The sequence below is a fragment of the Nipponia nippon genome, unplaced genomic scaffold (genome assembly GCF_047370975.1).
Source record: "Nipponia nippon isolate SJK-2023a ecotype South Korea unplaced genomic scaffold, ASM4737097v1 scaffold_3, whole genome shotgun sequence".
Lineage (NCBI taxonomy): Eukaryota > Metazoa > Chordata > Aves > Pelecaniformes > Threskiornithidae > Nipponia > Nipponia nippon.
In genome coordinates, this window is record NW_028262347.1 from 124350625 (window position 1) to 124371043 (window position 20419).

General features: G+C 42.2%; 1 protein-coding gene across 6 annotated transcripts in view; it reads left to right on the forward strand.

Moving 5' to 3' along the window:
• Positions 1-20419, forward strand: part of PTPRE (protein tyrosine phosphatase receptor type E) — a 112775-nt gene that overhangs the window by 29354 nt on the left and 63002 nt on the right. The window contains exon 1 of one of the 6 annotated variants that reach the window (XM_087766439.1): positions 136-196. The exons of 4 other annotated variants lie outside the window; for them this stretch is intronic. The gene's annotated coding sequence lies outside the window, so the exon portion shown is untranslated. Of the gene's footprint in view, positions 1-135; positions 197-1587; positions 1605-20419 lie in introns of those variants that run through there. One more of the 6 variants, XM_087766435.1, reaches the window with a different exon arrangement.

Consider the following 20419-nt stretch of genomic DNA (forward strand, 5'->3'; position numbering starts at 1 on the left):
ATGGTTGAGTGGTGTGATACCTTTCCCCAAATCTGATCAGGAAACGTTAACTTTGACCAAACTGAATAACTTTAAACCTGCGGATTTTGTCACCTCCCTGTTGATCTTTTTCCAGATCCCTGAAGAATGGCATTTCTTTTATTTATGTTGTGCAGGTGCCAGCTCAGCTCCTCGTGAAACACCGTTGTGAAAACCAGTAAGTAGTTAGAGCAGAAAGAGTAAGGGGCAGATAAAGCGGTTCACCTGCTAGTGAGTCTTCACCTGTGTCCCGTGGTTAAAATACAATGAAGTCAAGAACTTCAGTTTTATCTTTTCCAAAAATGGTCTTTTGGATGTGTCCTCCATCACAATATTATTCTTGGTGATTACTGTTTGTGAAATAAGGAGAAAAACAACACAGTGACTGCAAATATCGTGCTGTTCACTTAACTTCACGTTTTGTTTGTGTGCCTGTAGATTACTCATGACGCAAAAGTTTTGCTTTATTGCTGAAGAATCGAGATGTGCGTTGTTTAGAAAATCCTCCCTGCAGGTTCATCTTTCACTAGCTCAAAGGCACTTTAAAGAAGGCATTGCCTTATCTCAGTAATGCATCTTGGAAAGTCATTTAGTGAGCAAATTGCCAGATAATTGCATTGGTGGTAATTGCATCTTAAATTGATCCGCTGTTGAGAAAGATGCTGAAAATGAACTGTTCTTAATCATGATATCAAAATATTGGTTCTGCTCTATTAATTAGCATGCTGTGAAATGGGAATTTTTTTCTTTTTTTTAAGGAAGCAACTTAAGCTGATCTGGTTTGCTTTCGAGTTTTAGTTAATGCCTCTAGTCGGTTCCCTGAACGAATCAAAGCTCTGTGCCTGTCTGTGTGAGAGGGGAAAACAAAGTTTCTAGGATGTCGATGAATGAAAACATGAAAGATTTTTTCCATAAAAGAAATTTTGAGATATATCTCAGGATTTTGTGTAGCTTCACCAAAAGACTTTTCTCTTTCCTTCAGCCCTGCTGTTGTCCTAGCAATTGCTCACCGTTGACAGCACATGCTTTGCCTTTGAACCCGTTGTTAGCAGCAGAAGGGCTGCATCAGTCTGCCCTGTACGTCTGCATTTCCCTTCGCTGGCCTGGGTAGAGGAGGTGATGACTGAGCAGCCAGGAGATGCAGAAAGCTTCTGTTCAGACATGGGGGGGTTCATTTCATAGGATGTTTATGACTTAATTTGCTCGTCTCCCACAAAACCACTTTCCTTTATAGTCGATCTACTTGACCTGTGGAGAAAAGGTCTCTTGGAAGCCAGTGCGTTTTGATTTTTCTATGTTGTTGGGGTTTGTTTTTGGTTTGAAGCGCTGTTTTGCAGAGTCGCATTGACTTAGTATTGACCTAAGTTTAGTTACCATCACTTTTGTTGATAATTAGACTTGGCTCTCTGCTCTCCAGCAATCTTTTTTTTTATATATCTTTCTGTAGCTTGGTTCTGCGATGTGGCCGCAACACGAAGACAGTGAAATGGATGCAAAATCAGTTGGAGCCCGGAAATGAGTTACAATCCCATTATTTTGTCTCATTTATTTTTCAGCAGTGGTTCTTTGGTGGCCTTTCAGGAAAGGTATGTGGGACACTTGAGTATGAAGGGAGAAGAATTGAGGCTATGATTTCTTTTGGGAATTGCTCCAGTGCTACTTTGATAAGGCTAAGATAAGTTTTATGAGACAGCTAAGTTGCACTAAATTGTACATTAATGACTTCAGCTGGAAAAGCAGATCATAAGCACACAATATGCATGCCACAGGGCAGGTTTTTGTAGCTAATGCCTGATGTGATGGGAAAGGAGGGGACGTGTTTCAGACACAGACTGCAGCGCTGCTTGTAAATGCAGCTTGGTTCCATTTCTCTTCATTACTGCAGTACGCTGTGTGTAGGATGTGTATATATATGTATATGTGTGTATATATATACACACATATTATTTTTTTCTGTTGAAAAGTGTGCGAGATGGGGAGAAGCCCTTAGTGCCGCAGCGGTGCCTCCTGCGGTTGAGGTCTCTGGGATAATCCTTACCACTGCAGGAGCGAGCGCTTCTGCCAGCCATACCGTGCTCGGAGCTATGTGAGCAAATTATCCTTGTTTTCTTCTCTCAATGGAAAGAGGTTGACGTGAATCTGGCAAAATCAGACCTACCCGTTGTCGGTTTTGCAGCTGCCAGAAGGATTTCTTGCCAAAAAAACAGTTCAGGTCTTCCATCTAATGAGGCCTCAAGTTCTTCAGCATTTTGAGGCTTCATTAACTCGAGTTTATCTGCTGCCTCTCTGGCTTTTCCACAAGTAGCGATTGCTGATCACGTCTAAAGAAAGAGACCTTGCTGTTCCGTGAAAACACAGTCCCACAAAGCACATGGGTGAACTCCTACCTCTCCTCTTCCCACCACCCCGCTCCAGAAGCGCATGAGTTACGCTGTCGGTTGGTGTGGCTTCCCACAAAGCAGCTTCCTTGCTTTTGTACATCTAACAGGCTTTAAATGAGCTTTGCCATCTCACAGAGTGTGACTCTTGGCTCTTTCAGATGCCTGTACAAAGACAGTCCTCCGGAGCCTGCTGGACTCTGAGAACAGAATATCGTTAAAATTACCCTGACCTGGAGATAAAAAAAACTGATTACTTTTTCCAAAGGTACCTGCTATCTCAGATTTGTGCATCTTCTTCAAGCACAAAATTTCTCTCCTTTTTCCTTCTCGTGAGATGTTTCCCTACATGTATGAGAAAATAAAGCAGTTTGAATTCAAAATCCCATCTCCATCTCATGCAAGTGGGTCGCAGGAACCCCGACCCTCACTGGGGAGCGGGGAGCAGGGGCACCCGAGCAATGCGAGCGGTGCATTAACGCCAGCGGTTAGGTTTGAAGAAGTTGAGCCCAGTTTCTCAAGCCGGGTTTTCCCGTGGCGGAGAGGAGGAGGCCGCGTGGGAGCACGCTGACGGTGCACTTGTGGGGATGAAGGAAAATCACAGAAACAATTTTCTTGTGACTTCCCCTTCCCTCCGCCCCCAGTGTCTGTAAACAGGGTGTGAGGAGGCAGAGCACTGTGTACTGAATATTTTGTTTACCTGTACAAGTAGATTTTCTCCATTACTTCCTGGGATAGAAATACAGGGCCAGGTTCTCAGTAGCCGCTCTGTTGAAAAAAGAGGGGGCTTCACTTTGTGGCAGCTTCAGCCAGTCATTGATCGGCCTGAATGTTTCCTTTTCCAGTCACAGGAGGAAAATTTTGATGTTATAGTATGGCCAGAGCCTCTCGGGTTATTCCATTGAATCTGTGGGATGAGCACTTATCACATGCTAAAGCCGCAAGCAAAATATTCAGCAATCAGGGTTTCCATCACCAGGGTGGGACTACACGAGCACACTGAATTTATTCTATAAAAAAGCTCGCCCTTTTTTTGGCTGATGTATTCTGAAAGGCAAGTTTGACAGACAGCAGCATTTGACAGATCTGAAAAAATGGATCCCGTGGGGCAGCGGTGTTTGTTCTTGGGCAGCTCTGCATTAGGTGGAAAGCAGGTAAATAAAAGGAAAACAAAAATAATCAGTTTGTATAATGTGATTGAACAAGGTGTGCCTGTATTTCTAGATATGAGTTGTCTTTGAGACTACAGAAGGGAAGCCCAGGAGATGTTGAGTGTGTCCTGTTCTGCCGTGCTGGGGTGAATCTGCCCGCACGCTGCTGGAAGAGGAGGGCAGGGCTGGGGTGCAGGGAGGCAGCGAGGGACCGTCGGGGCCCCGAGACGGAACTGGGACAGTGGAAACACATCTAACATGCGGGTCTTGCTGAACTATAGCTCAAGTAGTGTTGTTAGATTGAAGGACAGAAAAGGAATCAAAATTACTTTTAGTAGGCTGTCCATTAATTGTATAAATTACCTGAAATAATCTCTCTAGGAACGTTAAAATAAAAAAAAAAAAAATATTAGAAGGGGGACTATAGAACAGCAAAATATTAATTACTTGGGTGAAAAGTGTTGTAAATATAATTTGGAGGATCTCCTTCCTTAGTCTCTTGGGCCTATATTTTTTACCCTAAAATGTACATGTGCGTGACTCATCTTTATGAAGCTGGTACTATGGCTTCGGCTTAAAAGTACGGGTCTATATTTGTGCTTTGAGGGATTGTGGTCGAGAACGTACAGGGGAAAAAAGAACAAGATAATGTTCCCTGGACCAGGAAACGCAGAGAAATAGGAGGGTATTTTAAATATTCACTGCTTTGAAAGATGCCTTGTTTTAGAGACATTCATTTGTTACAGTGTGGTAACTGACTACTCAAAATACAAGATGAAAATGCAAAACAAACAAACAAAAAAAGTAGAAATGTTAGTACCTGTGCATTTGTAAATTATACTGCTTTCGTACTGGAGATTTCGGTGATACTGTTTTAAACCTGTTTCATCAGAAAGGGTTATCAGAAGGAAGTAAGGTTGGCTGGTTCAGTTTCATATCCTCTCTGGAGCTAAAAGTGTCATTTAAGTAATTTTTGCGTCCTTCTGTGTCTGACAAACTAAAATTGAGTGTTTATGTTTCTGTAGCCTAAGGGAACCTGAGCTTATCTGAAAGTTTTGTAGCTGTCTTATTAAAAAGTTACTGTTTAATTGACTATATCATCCTGGTAGTGTATTTTTATTGTCGGAAGTAGTAATGGGAACATGCTATTCTGATGCATAAAAATCTGGCTTGATACTTGTAAAATTGTACTTCTAGTGAAAACTTCAAATTCTTTTCCATATGAAAAGAAAAATCTGTATTCTGAAACGAGCCTCGAGGTGTACGGTATCTATATGCAGGTGCTCGGTTGTTCTGCAGGTAAGTGGAAGTATGGAGGGGGGTGAATTTTGGAATAACAAATTATTTCTGTAATATTGCCTGGTAAAAGCCTTAGAGAAGCAGCCATGCACCGTGCAAGCGCTGAGGTTGGATTAGCAACCCCAGCGTGTACATACGCTGTGTCTGGGACCTCGGGACCCCTCAGTGTCCCCGTAATCCCTTGGGGAGGGACGGAGCCGTTCCCGGGAACGTCGTGGTGCCTTGGCTCACACTCCTCCCGTGGTGTGAAACTTGCTTTTCACCTCTCCTTGCATTCTCCCCCCAAAGACACCCCCACTTGTATTTTATCCTCAAGGTATAATGTGAAATAAGTGACCTAAATGTCACGTAAGTGAATAACTGAACGCCAGGCCTGTCTGAAGCGCAGGGGAGTGTGTGTTTGTGCATCCTCCACGTGAGTCTGGGCTACCAGCAGGTTTCCAGTAAGCAGAAACAGATGGCTCGGGCAGACGCAGAGCTCTTGCCAGCTTGCTTTTTGCAGAGGATGCCATAATAAACACTGGGACAGAAAAGAAAATTCATTTTTTATTTAAAAAAAAAAAAATCTGCCCTTTCAGAAAACAAATGGTTTTCCTACCCTGTTATTTTGGTGGATGCTGCTGGTGCTTGGCACCGGCGGGAAGCGAGGGCAGGACACGTGCCTGCCAGACAGTACCAGGTTGTAGGCTCTGCTCGTGCTGTTGTCTGCTGTTGTGTTTGTGAAAATATAGCTTGCAGATCTCGAACTGAGTGTCCTGTACAAATGCTGGATTTTTTTTTTTTTTTTAAGTTAACATACTTCTTTACTTCTAAAATAGAAATACAATTCTCTTTGATCTTGGGTCCAGGATACAGTCGCAGTCCAAAAAGCTATTCCCATGGTAACAACCCACATTTGGCCAAGGGGTATTTTCCACCAAATCGTATTTTTGGATGAAATAGGCCACCATCTCTGAACACGATGGTCAAATCTACAACTTTGTGTTTCACTCCAAGGAGGTTCCAAAACAGGACTCTCCTGTATTTTCTACACATGGTGTCTTAGAGAAAGCTGTCATGGGCTGGTGGGAAAATACTCTGCCTTTTCTTTTTATTCCTGTCCTCAAAGAAAAACGTTCCTTTATGCAAAAAATCCAACTTACAGTGTAAGGAAGAGGAACAAATGGTTTTAGAAATCCTTGCAAAATTATGTTTTTGTGAGCTATAACAAAATCTGCTGTAAATACCCCGAGCAGCACTCAGAACTCACTTGTGCTAAATATTTCCCAAGAGTCTGCTTCTATATTACTGCTATTATTATTGTACTATTAATCACATACAGTTTTTCTTTTGTTCCTTAGTAAATATGTTCAAGAGTAGCAATTCTTTTTAATACCATGTCTTGAAAAGAATTGGTAAGAATTTGAATGCTAACTAGCTATGGATCTTCAGTGCTTTGCCAGGGATTTAGGATACATGTACATTTTATCAACAGTAATGGCATCAGGAATTGCGGTAATGATTTTAAAACACATTAAATAATAAAATATCAGTTTATTCTGTGGAAAGCATGTCAGTAAATGCATACTGTTATTGACACCAGCTGTCACTGGAAAGCAAATACTCTTTAGGTTGGTTGTTTGTAGGCAGCAGAAGCTATGACAGCAACCTATAGGAAAATCAATAGCTGCATTTTCCATCAGGCACTGCCTCTTGCCAAACTGCTACTCCTGAACGGTACCGCTTCAAATTAGCGTATGTTTGTGCACTTCTTTGTTAGGTTGTGTTGTCGATATCCGAGCAAAAGAAAAAGGGGGGTGTGTATTACTTGTGGATGGGACAAACGGCAAATATAGGAGCGAGGGCTGCTGGGGCTGGGTTGGGGAGCATCGGTGTTTCCTACCCCAGCGTGCTGCCGTCGTGGGTGTCCAGGAGGATCTGCCTTCCTCGCTGTCAGCCTCCGCTTGGGCTTTGGGGAAGACGTCTCGTCATGTCTTGATTTATTTCTCATCGTATTTTCCCAGTTACCGTACATCTGCCAGCTTCTCTTCCTTCCGAGTGATGCTTTCAACCTTACTTTATTGCTTGAAATTATCTGCTGATTAAATGCTACATTGCCATTTTTTGATTGAAGTCCAGCCCCTGCCAACCTCTTTCCAAAAAAAAAAAAAAAAATTTGAGAAGGACTTTATTCATGAATAAGCAATGGCAAACTGTAGCCTTTGGGCCCTGTCTGCTAATGCTGCTGTGGGGAGTTCTTGTACAGGCTTTAATTTTTCTCCCAACTCAAGTTGAAAGCAGATTTTGAGCCTCTGATGCAACACGGTGTTCATACCTGGTAAGGTTCTGGAGGAGCCACCAGCCTCCTGCTGGTACCAGCGTTGCCCGGTTTTCTGTGCTGGACTTTCCTTTGGTGGGTTTTCCTGATTTTGCTTAAATATACACAGTTACAGCTGCATCTCAGAAACCATCTGGCATCCATCTGCTCCCATCCAGTGCAAGGTTTTCCTTCTCTTACTCTTGTTTACATGTGTTGGAAATCCATTTTTCTTATTTATTTCACCCACATCCTTCAAACCATATTTGAAACAAGTGAAGCAGTGGTTTGCTAAGGGTCAGGCAAAAAATGGGACTATAGGAAAAGGGAGGAAGAACTGTCATTAATTGTGGAAAACAAGTGCTTCTTGAAGTTAATTGAGGTGTAAATGAACTTGTTGCACACATTAGCATCAGTGGAACTGAATACGCTATTTGGTAATTGCAGTGAGGGCAAGCAACTCTCTAGATCCAGACTACTTCAGCTATTTTTAGTGGTCATCAGCTTCCACTTCTGTCTGTTCCAGGCCCCGGTGGGAAAATAGAGCAGCTTATTTCTCCAGAAGGGTCACACCGTTCTGAGGAGATATTTCTTTTGCAGGAAGGGAAAACGCAGGGGTCTGAGCTCTTAGAATTACTCTGGTGAATACTTATTCCCATCACAGAACTGTAATGTTTCTTCCTCAAAGTGTCAACTTTTTGAGGATTACTAGATAGGTGTTGAACGGGTCTGAGTTTCTGAGTTGAAATAACGAACCATTGCTCATGATAAGCAGCTGAATATTTCCTCTAATGAATTATCTTCTGTTTGAACTGCGACATTGGGCAAAACATGAAGTAGCACACCTGGAGATGTGCCTCCATCTTCTAGCGATCTGCTGGGTGTTGTCCTGAATTGGGTAGCTACCAAAAGTCCAGGCAAACGAAACCATTCTTGCCGATTTCCAGTGAATGATGGAATTGCTTTAAAATTACTTCAAAAACTTGGCTGGGTGAGGCCAAATGTTATATCCAAGAACTGCCTGGTTTATGGGTCTCCACGTGGTTCTGCCTTCTTGTGTGTCTCTTAAATGCACTAAATGAAGCAATTCGATTATGGGGGAAAAGTGTACAGTGAAAAACCTTTTAAAGGTTGTAAAACTCTTCCTTAGCTTCTTTCTTTGTGGAGAGACATTCTGCTAATTCTTGAGGACTCTTGTTAGCTGGAGGCAGGAATGCGGTGCTTTCCTGGAGGTGGTGGTGTTGATGTGAGCATGGAGGGGAGAATCCGGAGGAGGGAGGACGTTCCTGAGAGCATCTGCAGACATGAGGGAAGGTTGGGTTGACCTTCCTTCTCCTTCTGTTGTTGACTTGGAGCATACTCATCTCTATCGTGTGAGCGGCAGTAAAAGCCGTGGTGGTGGTGGTCTGAGTGAACTTCTACAGTGAACTCTGCTCATCAGAAGAGTTTGAATCAAAGAGCAGTTGTATGCCACAGCTTTTTGTAGCTCTTTAAATCTACAGGTCACTCTTAAGGTGATGAAGAGGAAAATTAAGTATTTTAGCAGAAAGTCTCGGGAGCTTGGACTCTGAGGGGGTCACTGTATCAGGGCTGAAGCTCTCCCTAGCAGAAGACCTATGTTGTACTGTGGCTCATCCATAGTACAATAATCTTTATCATTTTTAAAGAACTTTGCTGTTTTTCTCCACATAAAATTTTGGAAAATAGTTTGAGCTTGCTATACCCGTTAATTAAACCCATACTGACTATACTCAGAAATGAATGGGAGCAAACATCAGTCAGAGCTAAGCCTGAGCTGGAATGGAGGGAGAAAATGGCAGAAACAAGCTCGCTGTGTCCCATGTCAAGCTGCAGCAAGAGTTGAATGCAGTCAACTGCGGTCCAAGATCTAAAGCAAGCTTTGCAGCTGGCAGGCAAAGTCGGGATGACACGGGGAACGTCACGCGCAGAGTAATGTACTGGGTGTGTTGAAATGGTGTAAACAGGGTCTGGAGGAAGCAGAACCTTTCATTTTCATTTGCTCTTAGTCTATGGGGTCAGAAAAGATCTTGGTATTGTAAATAAGGGAATATCTACCTTTCAGGTGGTTGTTCACGATGATAATCTTGTACAGTGTTTGTCTCCTTCAGAAAAGCAGCTGTAATGTCCACGTGATGCTCGTCGATGTGGACACTGACTGGAACGCGGTCTGTGCACAACTGAAACACAAAATGAAAAATATTACAGTTATTAGAGAACAACTGTTTGGGCTTCGCTGGCTGGATTGGCAGTGTTTGAACATATGTTTGCTGTCGGCTTGGCTTGCAGATGAAAACCGACTCTTGTGGGCTCTGTGTTAAGGGGAGGTGTAGCAGCCCCGCGAGCCTTGTCGGCGGTCGGGTTCAGCAGTGATATTCTTGTTTCACTGTGGGGGATTCCCTTTCCTTTAGCTTTAGTGTTTTTCCAATAACATTTGTTACACCCCATGATTACCAGTATGTATTTATATAATCAGTTTATATATTATTTATTATTTAATTATCTATATTACTGCTACATTACCCGATTTGCTAAGCATGCTGCTTGGCTCATCGTGCTAAGGCACAGAAGTCACCGTGCTGAGCAAGACGAGGGGGGTTTATGCCGAAGCCGTCGGGCATCTGCGCATCGTGCTGACAGCGCGGGATCTGCAGGATAACCTAAATACACAGCTTCAGCCAGCTTCCACTGGATTGATTTGACCTCTTTTTTTAAAACGTGAGTAGTAAAAGGGAAGGAAGCAGCTTTGTTGATTTTTTTTTTTTTTTTTTTTTTTTTAAATTTTTGATCTGTCTGTTAAGCCTCTTCACAGTTGTATTCGAAGGGCATTACATTTATCAGTCTGGTCTGTTGTTACGTGGCAGATTGGTGCAAGTGACACATTGCTGCAAGGAACTGCACATGCAAACTAGTTCATTAGGAAGATATAATCAGGTTTAAAATCGTTAGATATTCTCCTGATGACTCCACTGGTGTCATATGATTTCTCCTTATTATGAAAGGAAGAGAACAAAAATGAAAAACACAGCTTGTTCGGGACTTTTTGGTTTGTGGGGTTTTTTTGACTTGTGAATTTGTAAGTATGTCTTGGCACACGATTATTTTAAGTTTGGAATCAGGAATTGTTGGAGAATTTTGTGCTTACTCTGACCTTCCTTAATTTAATAAAATTTTTCTATTGGAAAGGTGTGACTCTAGGATGTAAACTAGTTTGAGTTGCATTTTCATTTTGGGCTTCATAGCCTGAAAGATGAATAATTTGTAAATGGTGGGTGGAAATGTATGTGTACATATATACAGGCCATGGATCTCGAAGCAGTCGTACTTGCAGGATGAGAAAAAGCTGTTGCAGCCTCATTATCTGTCGTTCCCCCAGAGATCCATCTTCTCCCCCCGGAACAGCGGCTTCGGGAGGGGACAGACCTTTGGTGCTGGGCGGTGAATCGCGTGCGGGGGACTCGGGGCTGTTGCAGAAGGGATGCAGCCCTCCCCGCTGCAGAAGCAAGCCGCTGTCGGGATGCCGCCCAGGTTTGCCCCGGCTGTGATTTGTAACCTGCAGTTTGCAGCTCTCGCCAGATATTCCTATTTAAGAGCGGCTAAACCTGTCAGTAAATCAGACCGCTGTCTGCTCATTTCTCTTCCGTGAGGGATAAAGCATGTTTTGAGAGCGCCAACCCCTGTTTTACTCTTCCAGAAGTGAAGACAAATGCAGTAGCCAGCTTATGTGAGGCTTTACTTTTCCGGAGTAAAGCACTGTGGGTGATGGGACTTCGTACCTTTTTCTGCCTGAATTTATGAGTTGAAGCCTGTTGTCCTGCACGAGACCTCTCAGTAATGGTGTGGCCTAAAGTCTTCTGAAAGGAGAAAACATGCTGCTTAGGGTGCACCAAAAGCAAGCCTGACTGGAAGTTAATGTAACGTGAATAATGTGAATAAATGCGTCTCTTGTTCGGATTCAGCAGTAACTTTGCTGGAATAAATGGAGACTGTTCTCAAGTAAATATTTCAGTGTGTCCAAGTTGCGCAGAACGACAGGAGCGATGCAGGCCTTGTTTTGTTGGTGGGAAACTAAAGAATAAGAAGCAAATGGGAGTTAGTTTCACCTCTTTAGAGGTTTAGGAAAATGTTCCTACTTGGAGCCTACGTGAAGCCGCTGGAGAGAAACCTCCAATTGACCTGTGCTGCAAGGGCAGAGGTTTCTGCTTGGCGGCATTTCCCCTGCCATTTCATGTATCAATAACTCTTTCTGTGAAGAAATTTTTTTTAAGAATTGGCACAGGCTGCCCAGGGAAGTGGCTGAGTCCCCATCCCTGGAGGTATTTAAAAGAGGGGTAGACGTGGTGCTTAGGGACATGGTTTAGTGGTGGACGTGGCAGTGCTGGGTTAACGGTTGGACTTGATGATCTTAAAGGTCTTTTCCGACCTAAATGATTCTGTGATGGGCTGCTGGCGGCACGTGTAACACCAGCTGGTGGCGGCTCTGCGGTCCTGCCCTGAACGCCCCAGCAGAAGACAGTGGTTTGCTTTTATCTTGTGAGTGGACGGGGCTTGGTGAGGGAGCTGTACCCCGCCAGCCCCGGGGCTCCTCTCCCCACTTTGTACCACGGCCAGCCAGGTGGGAAGCTACAGAAACCCATAGCAGCTCTGCTGCAACATCGCCATGGCAACCAGGGAAAAGAAGGCCCCTTCTGGGAAAAGGAGAGATTTCAAATTTTGTTGCAGCCAAGAATTATTATTAGTGTCTGATTGCAGCGCTAACACATCCTTGTTTCAAAGTTTCTCGTCAATAAAAACAAATGGCAATGGCTGTTTCTCTACTGCTCAGGTGAAGGTACTTGCAAGCCTGTACTGTTGGTTCAAGAAAAATAAATGGGATTAAGCCAAAAATATAGAAGAAATACTGCATTAATTACATTTACAAAGCTACTAAGTGCAAGACTAAAAACTAAAAAAAAAGTCTGCGTGCAGCCCCCATGAAATGTGTGTGCATACGTGTATAAGGCTGCGTGTAAAATCAGAACACCTTGATTCTGTAAGTGACGTTTAAGGTCTAGTTTCTTGGTTTTATTATAAGACATTGGAAGAAGTAGCCATGCATCCAGTCATTTCTGAATGTGAGAACCCTATTTTTAATATTGGGCTCCTTCACCAGTCCTCAAGGTGTCAGTTTGCTCTAGTTCTGTATACACAAAACTGTGAAATTGTTGGGTTTTGTTGTTTGTTTTTTTTTGTAATCAGGAAGTTACTAAATTATTTAAGCTATTTAACGAAACTAGAAAACCTGTAAATAAAAATGGAGAATTTGATAATTACAAAAGCAGTGTGCTGTTGAGTCAGAGCTTATTTTGCATAGAGTTACCATTGCATGTCCTCTTTAGCTAAGAAACCGAACTATGTAAGAAAATACCATATGATATTACATATGGCATTTTAATAACACCTATTTTATATAGCTTCTGCTTAGCCTAACTGATAAATGTGAAATGTAAAATTTCAAAAACATCTTACCATTTGTAATGGAAAGTCAAGTTTGCTTGGCAAGCTAGACCGTGGTTTTTTTTTTTTTTTTTAATTTTATTTTAATTTTTCTTTGAGCAGAGGGGTGAGTCCTGTGCAATTGGGGGTCTCTTGCCCCATCAGTGTGGTTATTTGTTCATCAGCTCTTCCCGAGCCGGGTCGCCGTGCCGTGCCGTGCCGTGCCTGCAAGCAGCAGGGCTCTGCTGGGGCCACCTCCTTCCTTCTCTTCCTCCTTTAATCACAGTTAGTGACAGCTCCTTCTTAAACATGGCTTCGGGTGACGATTAGGGATCTTTTCATGTTATTTCTGGCTCTTGCGTTTCAACTATTGATCTGTGTTGATGAGAGAGGGGAGAAAGGTGGAGAGTAGACAAGAGCCTGCAGCCAGCAAACGGAAAAGGCATGGGAGACTGGAGGGATATATGAAGACACTCCCCTGCTTGGATTTCTGTGTGTCTGTTACAAATGAAGGCTTAGGTGTTTTAACTGCTAAAAGTTGATTTTCTTCTAGTTCATAATGTTGGTGTGGCAAAATCTATGGGTCTCCCAATACTAGTACCCACCGGTCTGGATGGTTGGAGTCTTGGGTTTATCTTCTGGCTTTGCACAAACTACTCGTATGTTTTGTTTGAAAGCCTAAATCCATACATTTTTAGGTACTTAAAGGCACTGAAAGTTGCCCAGTGAAATTTTCCGAAGTATCAAGGCACCAGACTTCAGACCGAAGATATAGGATTTTTACCTTTATACCTGATTTGAAGACCTGATATGGTGTCCTACTCACACTTATGGTATATAGAAGTAAATATGAACTGTTTTTAAATTATATGTATGGATCCTGTGAGATTATCTGTGGGAAAGCTCCTTTTCTTCTAGAAACTTTAGACTTTGAGGGAACTTGCTGAAATATTTTTAGCCCTGTACATAATTTGGGAAGTACTGCTTCCACTGTAGCATATAAAAAGAGCTTCCAAGATTTACTATGAGTTCAAGAAGATAACAAGCAATCGTTACTCAGAAAAACATACTAACCTTTTTCGTAACTGTAATCTTGGCATTAGGTTATTTTCAAGAAATATATTTCGGTCCATTAAATCTGTCTTTCTCAAGGTGGAGAACTTGGAGTTGGCCATAAAGACCTGACCTCCACCTCTTTCCTCCCATTATTAACATTTGAAGCCTGTGGTGGTTTTCCTCTGTTTGTTTATACGTGGAAGAAAGTTGACAGTGGGATAGATGAGCTCCATATGCCATTTCCTTCCCGAGAAAGTGGAATGTTTTTCTTTCTGAATGCATAGATAGGACGAGTATTGGCAATGCATCATTTTGATCGTCCAAACCTATTATTTTAAAAATTATCATCGCTACTGTGATATTAAAACCAAGGATTAAGTTGCCTTTATTGCGAAGTAAACAGGCACTTAAAACAAATATTGACAATTAAAGAATATTTAAAAATACAGAATCAGAAGTTCTCAGGTTTGATAAAACAGTGGCTTGGCTGAATGATACATAATTCGTGGATCTCGTGCTCAGCTGCAGGGATTCAGCCTTGTGCGTTACTTGGGCAAGTAATACCTGAGTAAATAAAACCTTTTTGTTTTTTAATCAAAAGTCAGTATGGTTGAACCCTGCCCAGCGTTCCCATTTGCAGTCCAGTGTAGTTCCCTGTCGTTAAGAGATGGAGAAGAATCTCTGGCCACACTTGTAAAAGAAAGTTATTTAATGATGCCTGTAATCTTAGGTCGTACTGCATTTGAACAGGCAAGTCTCCAAGGACACTTTACAAGTATGTTAGCGGTGGATATTAGACTTTGCTTGAGTGTTTGAAGTTACATTTTTTCCAAAGAACTGTTGCCAAGTTAACATCAAAAGGGAACGTTTTCAGATGATCTTGAACATTTCTGAGAATGCTCTGTGAATTTGCAGTTGAGTCCTCGGAATTATTCTGGATTATCACCTTACTGATGAGACTATATAAAAGACATGTATAAAACAGTCCCAAAGAAGACTTAAAGATAATTTTAATGCTTTTGGCTTAAATTTCAAGGGCTTTGCTAGGTTTGCATGAAGAATTTCAATAAATACGTATTGGCTGTATTAGCTTAAGTGGTTAGAAAAACACAGTGGTGGGAATGGATCGTAATCCTTTGGTTAATGAGAATGGAATAAAAAAGTATTACGGGCTTACTGCTTCCATTGTCAGGAGCATAAGCATATTAGGCTGCTTTTCACAATATGATACAGCCTTTCCCCTAAGTCGATGTATGTGTTGTATATAGGGAATCCCTATTTTGGGGTATATCTAAGTGCATTCCAGCAGATGCATTCAAAACTTCTGCACAGCTGCCATTTTTCTGAAGCTATTCACAGTTAAAATAATATAATTAAAGTAATTTAAATGCGGTCACGATGAAAATAACTTTTGTACGGTATGTTTACTCTCCTGTCTGATTTCAGCGTGGGCTGCAGAGCTATTCTGCAATGCAAATGCATAGTCAAGCGTTCCCTGTTGGACCTGCCTGCAGATAGCCCCGTACCTTCGCCTTCCCGGGAAAGCAACAAGGTTTTTGACCTCATTTAAAATGTAACCCTTTACCTTTTCCCCAGCTTTCTTTGGTGCCTCACTTTTCTCGTACGTATGACGCTGCCTTACTTCTGAACAAAAATTGGCTTGCTTTCAGATAAACAATGTATTTCATGTTGATTAAAAGGAATTAAAGATTATAGGCGTATGAAGACAAAAATGCTGAAAATGTCTTGGAAATGAGTGTTCATGGATCACAAAAGTATTCTTTGACAGTTATTTATACATAAAGATGCATTGTTTTCCATTTCGATGCAGAAATGAGCCATAAAGCTGTACTTTGACCCATGTATGCATTTTAGAAGTGAGAGGTGAACGTTCCCCTTTTCAGGGGTCATAGCGAAGCCGCGTCGGGCGCGCTGCACTTCAGGTTTTGCAGCTGCTGCGTTTCAGGGGCTGTTTAATTTCTTTGGGATTAATTTTGTTTGTGTATTTGAAATACTAATCCTTGTCTTTTGAGGCAGTATCTTAAAATTATTGAAGTGATAAATTTTGCTTGGAATCATCTATTTAGCTAGCTCGAATGCCAAGAGAGCTGAACTGAAGATTTCTCATTTATCACTGTAGTTACTATTGAAGAAAAAATGTTAGCACCAAGTGCCATAGATGCACTTTTAGGAGCAGGCTCTAAGATTCACTTTAGTGGGTCCTTACACATATTGTAGTGTTGTTCAGTTTTCTGAGCCAACAGGCTATAAATATCCAGGAAGGAAAATAGAAGGTCAAGTGTAAACCTCTCGCATCAAAGGAGGCCATGCAGCATCTTCCAACTCTCATTCTGTAAAGCTCTGATGAGAAAAACATATTATTTTTAATAATGCAAACAAACCAACCAAAAGAAGTCTCTGAATTCACTGGGGCTAGCAACAGCAAAAGGTGGGAGTTAGGAAATGGGTGGATTGAGGAGCGTCAGGGATGCAGGAGTGGTACAGCCCAGGGGTGAGAGCAGCGGGTGACTCTGAATCCTTATGCCTGATTTTCCTGGGAAGGGTTTCTTAAGCTGTACCTCTTCGATACAGCTGTTAATGGAAGTGAGAATGTGCCATGTTTAAATGGTTTTTTGCTGCAGATAATACTTATTTATCCAAGGAAGCTCAAAATGTTAAGACACTCACATAATTGTAACTGCAGTGGAAAAAGCTTATTTTCTAAATATAGTGATGATATTTAATTCATAATTCTCTCCTCTTTGGGGCAAGAAAAGCTCACTTTCCTGCTCAAGTTTGTGAGTTGGTGAATATGACTACTGAGTGTATAGGCAGCAACGGCAGTAATTTGTAGACATGGAGGCTATACTTAAATTTTATATACTATTCTCCTACCCTACTAAAATGTGATTCTGAGGCTGGGCAGTGGGGCAGGGCACACCCTTGCCCAGTTTGCAAACAGCACCCAACTGGAAGGGTGACTGGTGGACCTGATGGCTGCGTATGGAATGCCGCTGCGCATTGAAATCTGCTTTAGCATCCAACTTTTGCAAGTCAGCCTTTGGTCGACTGACCTTGTGCATACTTGGCTTTAGCCCTGTGTTGTGCATTAGCTTTTTAAACCTTGTTTTTTAAAGAGGAGCTCTTGCAAAAATGGCTGGCCTTTAAAATTTGGCTGTGCACATGCAAATATTCATTGTGGCTTAATGACTTCGCTCGTTTTGAATAAATCAGATTGTGATTTTTTTTTTTATTATTTTTTTTAGTGATTTAAAACCTTCAAGCAGACGGCACGCGTGCAGTATACTGCTTCTGTGTCTGAGCTGGAAGTAAAACCTGGGGGGAGGTTGGTGGTTATAAGCTGCAGGGTCTGCTGTCGTCCAGGGAAAACCTTCTGCGTCCCCCAGCCACCTCCTTTTGTTTTCTTGACGTCTCCTGGCCCGAATGGTCCAGCAGTGCTGTAGGATGGCAGGCGCACAAAGGTGGATGTAAATGTTGAAATGTCTGTAAGTGCTATAGGTCGGCTATGCTGTCAACGCTTGTGCTTGCTCTTCCCGGCTTTCTTGTTAATAGTTTAATGCATTTCAGACAATTTGCACCCTTTGGTACAGTTTTGTCCTTCATGGATGCATACCATAGTAGGCTGAAACATTGAATAGCCAAAAGTAAGAGAGAACATAGCAATCACCGTTTTGGAAGCAGGTCTAAAATAGATGAAGTATGCCCTTTTCTGAATATCCAGACAATATAAGCCTTGTGAAGGTTGTGCAGTTATCTTGCATATTGATGAGAAGATAGCCTGCCCTTGCTAAAGCAATATTGGTGGGACTTCCATAGCTGTGAGGTCTCTGACACCTAATCAGATCTCACAAACACAAAATTTGTGGCATAAACGTGTTGTTTTAAGCAGCAGTGAGTAACAGGGATTATTTTCCGTAAGGTTTTCAAGAAGAACCTTGCCACAGAAGTTGCAGTATTATTAGTTCACAGTAAATACCACACTTGACCAGAAAACCCATCTCTGAATTGAAGGTTGCTATTTATATTAAGGTGGCATTGAAGAGAGAAAAGTCCTGATGTAATTATTTAGTGAAGCCGTCAGAACAAAATAAATAATACGACCTTGGTTGCCTGATCTAATGATACATTTTCTCAAAAGATGCAGCAGCTCCACCGCAGAGAGATTCCTGTATTTTAGGTAAGTAGCACAGTTTTTGGAGAAGGCAGGGAAGCCGCTAACCTAAATCCGTGTTTATCTGAGAACTATTCCATTACAGGGAGGTTTTTAAATGAAAGCGATCTCAATCTTAGTCCTTTAAATCAGTAGGGGTTTAGAGATTTTTAGGGTTACAGGACCCAATAAATTTGCATGGACTTTTCTTGCATTATTCTGTGTTTATTACCCAGTTTCTTTAATAATCTTGCAATTTATCGTTGTCTTCAATGTTCATATATTAGTAATGTGAACTTAGTGTGAAGGTGTGGAACAGATTTAAAGTGCACCATGTTAGACTGAATATTATGCCTAATTTTCATTAATTTTTTTGAATGTATATTTCAGAGGAGATGATTTTCTGGCTGTAACAGTTCAAATTTCCTTAAGGCTCAGAAGCACTAGGTAGAGAAACATTTTTCTTTACTCATGAGATGCTGTCAATAATTTTTATATATTATGAACAGTGACTTTTTTTCTTCCGATGTCCTCACATTTGTGAGCATCATCTCTAACGCACTAAAGAGGCTGCAAACACACCCTCTGCTGTGTACTTTAATTTTCTTCCGCTTGAAGTCGCTTGCCGCTGCCTGCCAGCCGCTCTGTCCGGTGTGAGCCCCCCACAACCTGCCTTCCCCCGGAGCGCCCCGCGGCCGCGGGCTTCTGGCTTGGAGAAGTCGTGGTGATGGGGGAGGTAGGGGAGGCTGGAAAGGAGGGGGCAGAGCAGCCATGGGTGCCTTTGCAAAGGCCTTGTTTCTTCTGCAATATTACAATACCAAAAAAATGTGAATATCAGCTGGGGATTCTGTCATTGCCTGCTCCTTCCCTGAGCATGAAGAACCATTTGTCGTACAGGGCACCGCTGTAGGATGCTGCTAATAAAATATTTGTGAAGATGAAAATCAAATTAAATAATAATTTCAGCAAATTGTTCTGCCTGTGAAGACTTTTTCAGCCATCAGCGATGAAGAGAGATATCTTGGAGGCAGAGTAACTTTTATTTTTCCTTTAAGCGTGGATTGAGTGGAAAGGAGCAGAGGACTGTGTAAGGCAGACACTTGGACTGTCACAGGGAATCCCGTCACCCTGCAGATGTATGGAGAAGAGGTATATATTTGGAGACAGAAGTTTTGTCATGTCAATTCAGGGAGAAGAAGGAAAAACAATGCAGCCGTCAGCCCTTATTTAAGGAAAGCTTTCTGTTGACTTGCATAAGAAATCATGAACTTGGGCTGTACTCTGCAGTGCAGACACTAAGAGCTGCTCACAGATACCAGGAGTCACAACCCTCATTTTTGCAGATATGATAACTATAGCACACTGTATAACATGTGTTTTACTACGCAGCTTTGTTTCCGATTAATTACTAAGTGGTTAAGTTCTTGCAGGTCAGAGCCTAAGGCTGTTGTCGTTGACAGCTGGGATGCCCAGATGATGATGCTGGTTTTTCAGATAGGGGGGAAAAAAAAGTTTAATAATGTTCCACTAATGGAATTTATATTTTCATTCAGAAGAAAAAAATTAGAAGCCATCCAACATTAGACAGAAGAAGTTACAGAAGAAGAATTATCTGTGTGCTTCTTGATGCATAAAGGCTTCAGCCTTAAGCTTTCTGCCTGAAGTGCGCAGCTTTGGGGCAGATTAATTACAGAAGGCAAATGGACTTTTCTGAGTTTGTCCATATATTTTGACTTACAGTTGAGAATGTAAATAAGTTTTCTAATTAACAGAGTTTAAAGTCTCTAGTCTTCACTTAACATACTTGATGTCCAGGTGCTTTTAATGGGCAGGGGCATAATTACACACTGACTTTCTGCATCGGAGAGAGCCCTTAATTTCTAGCAAATTTGAGATTAAAAGGTAAAAAAATTGTTGCTGTTGTCGACCTACATGTGCTCTGCAGTTCAGTGAGGGTGTTTAGCATCATTTGAGAAAAGAGGTTTCTATACTGGAGATACTGCAGCTGCTTTTTAACCACGGTTGGAGGCAACTGCCGCTTGAGAAGCGGTGACGGTGCTGGTGCCACCCTGGGCTGCTGAGGTGGCCAGCGCGGGCTGGGGCCGGCTCGCAAAGGCCGGGCAGGGCACCCAGCCCACCCTGGAGAGCAGTCCCTGTAGGGGAAGAATTGTGGGCAGGCTCTCTTCTCTTTTCTGCATTTAAATTGCTGCTAATAAGTTAGTTGAAGTAGCAGACCTGTGAATCTGAAACTGAAGTAGAGGAAAATTATGCTCCTTTGTGCATGTGAATGGCCTTCTGGTTAGAGTTCTTGGAGTGGGGATGTCGGGAAAGGGCACTGTGCGCACAGAAAAAGGGGAGCGGGTGCTTGGCTGCTGCTCCTTAGGGGCTTCGCGCCTCCGCGGATGGAACGGGATGCTCTGGAGGGATGCGGCGTGGGCGCTGACATGGGACTCGGTATTGGTTTTCTTTGTAAGAGTTCCTTGCTTATGATTCCTCCTATCTGTTCCCTCATAGACCAGAAACACAGAGTACTTTTGGTGTGCATTTTTCCCTAAAA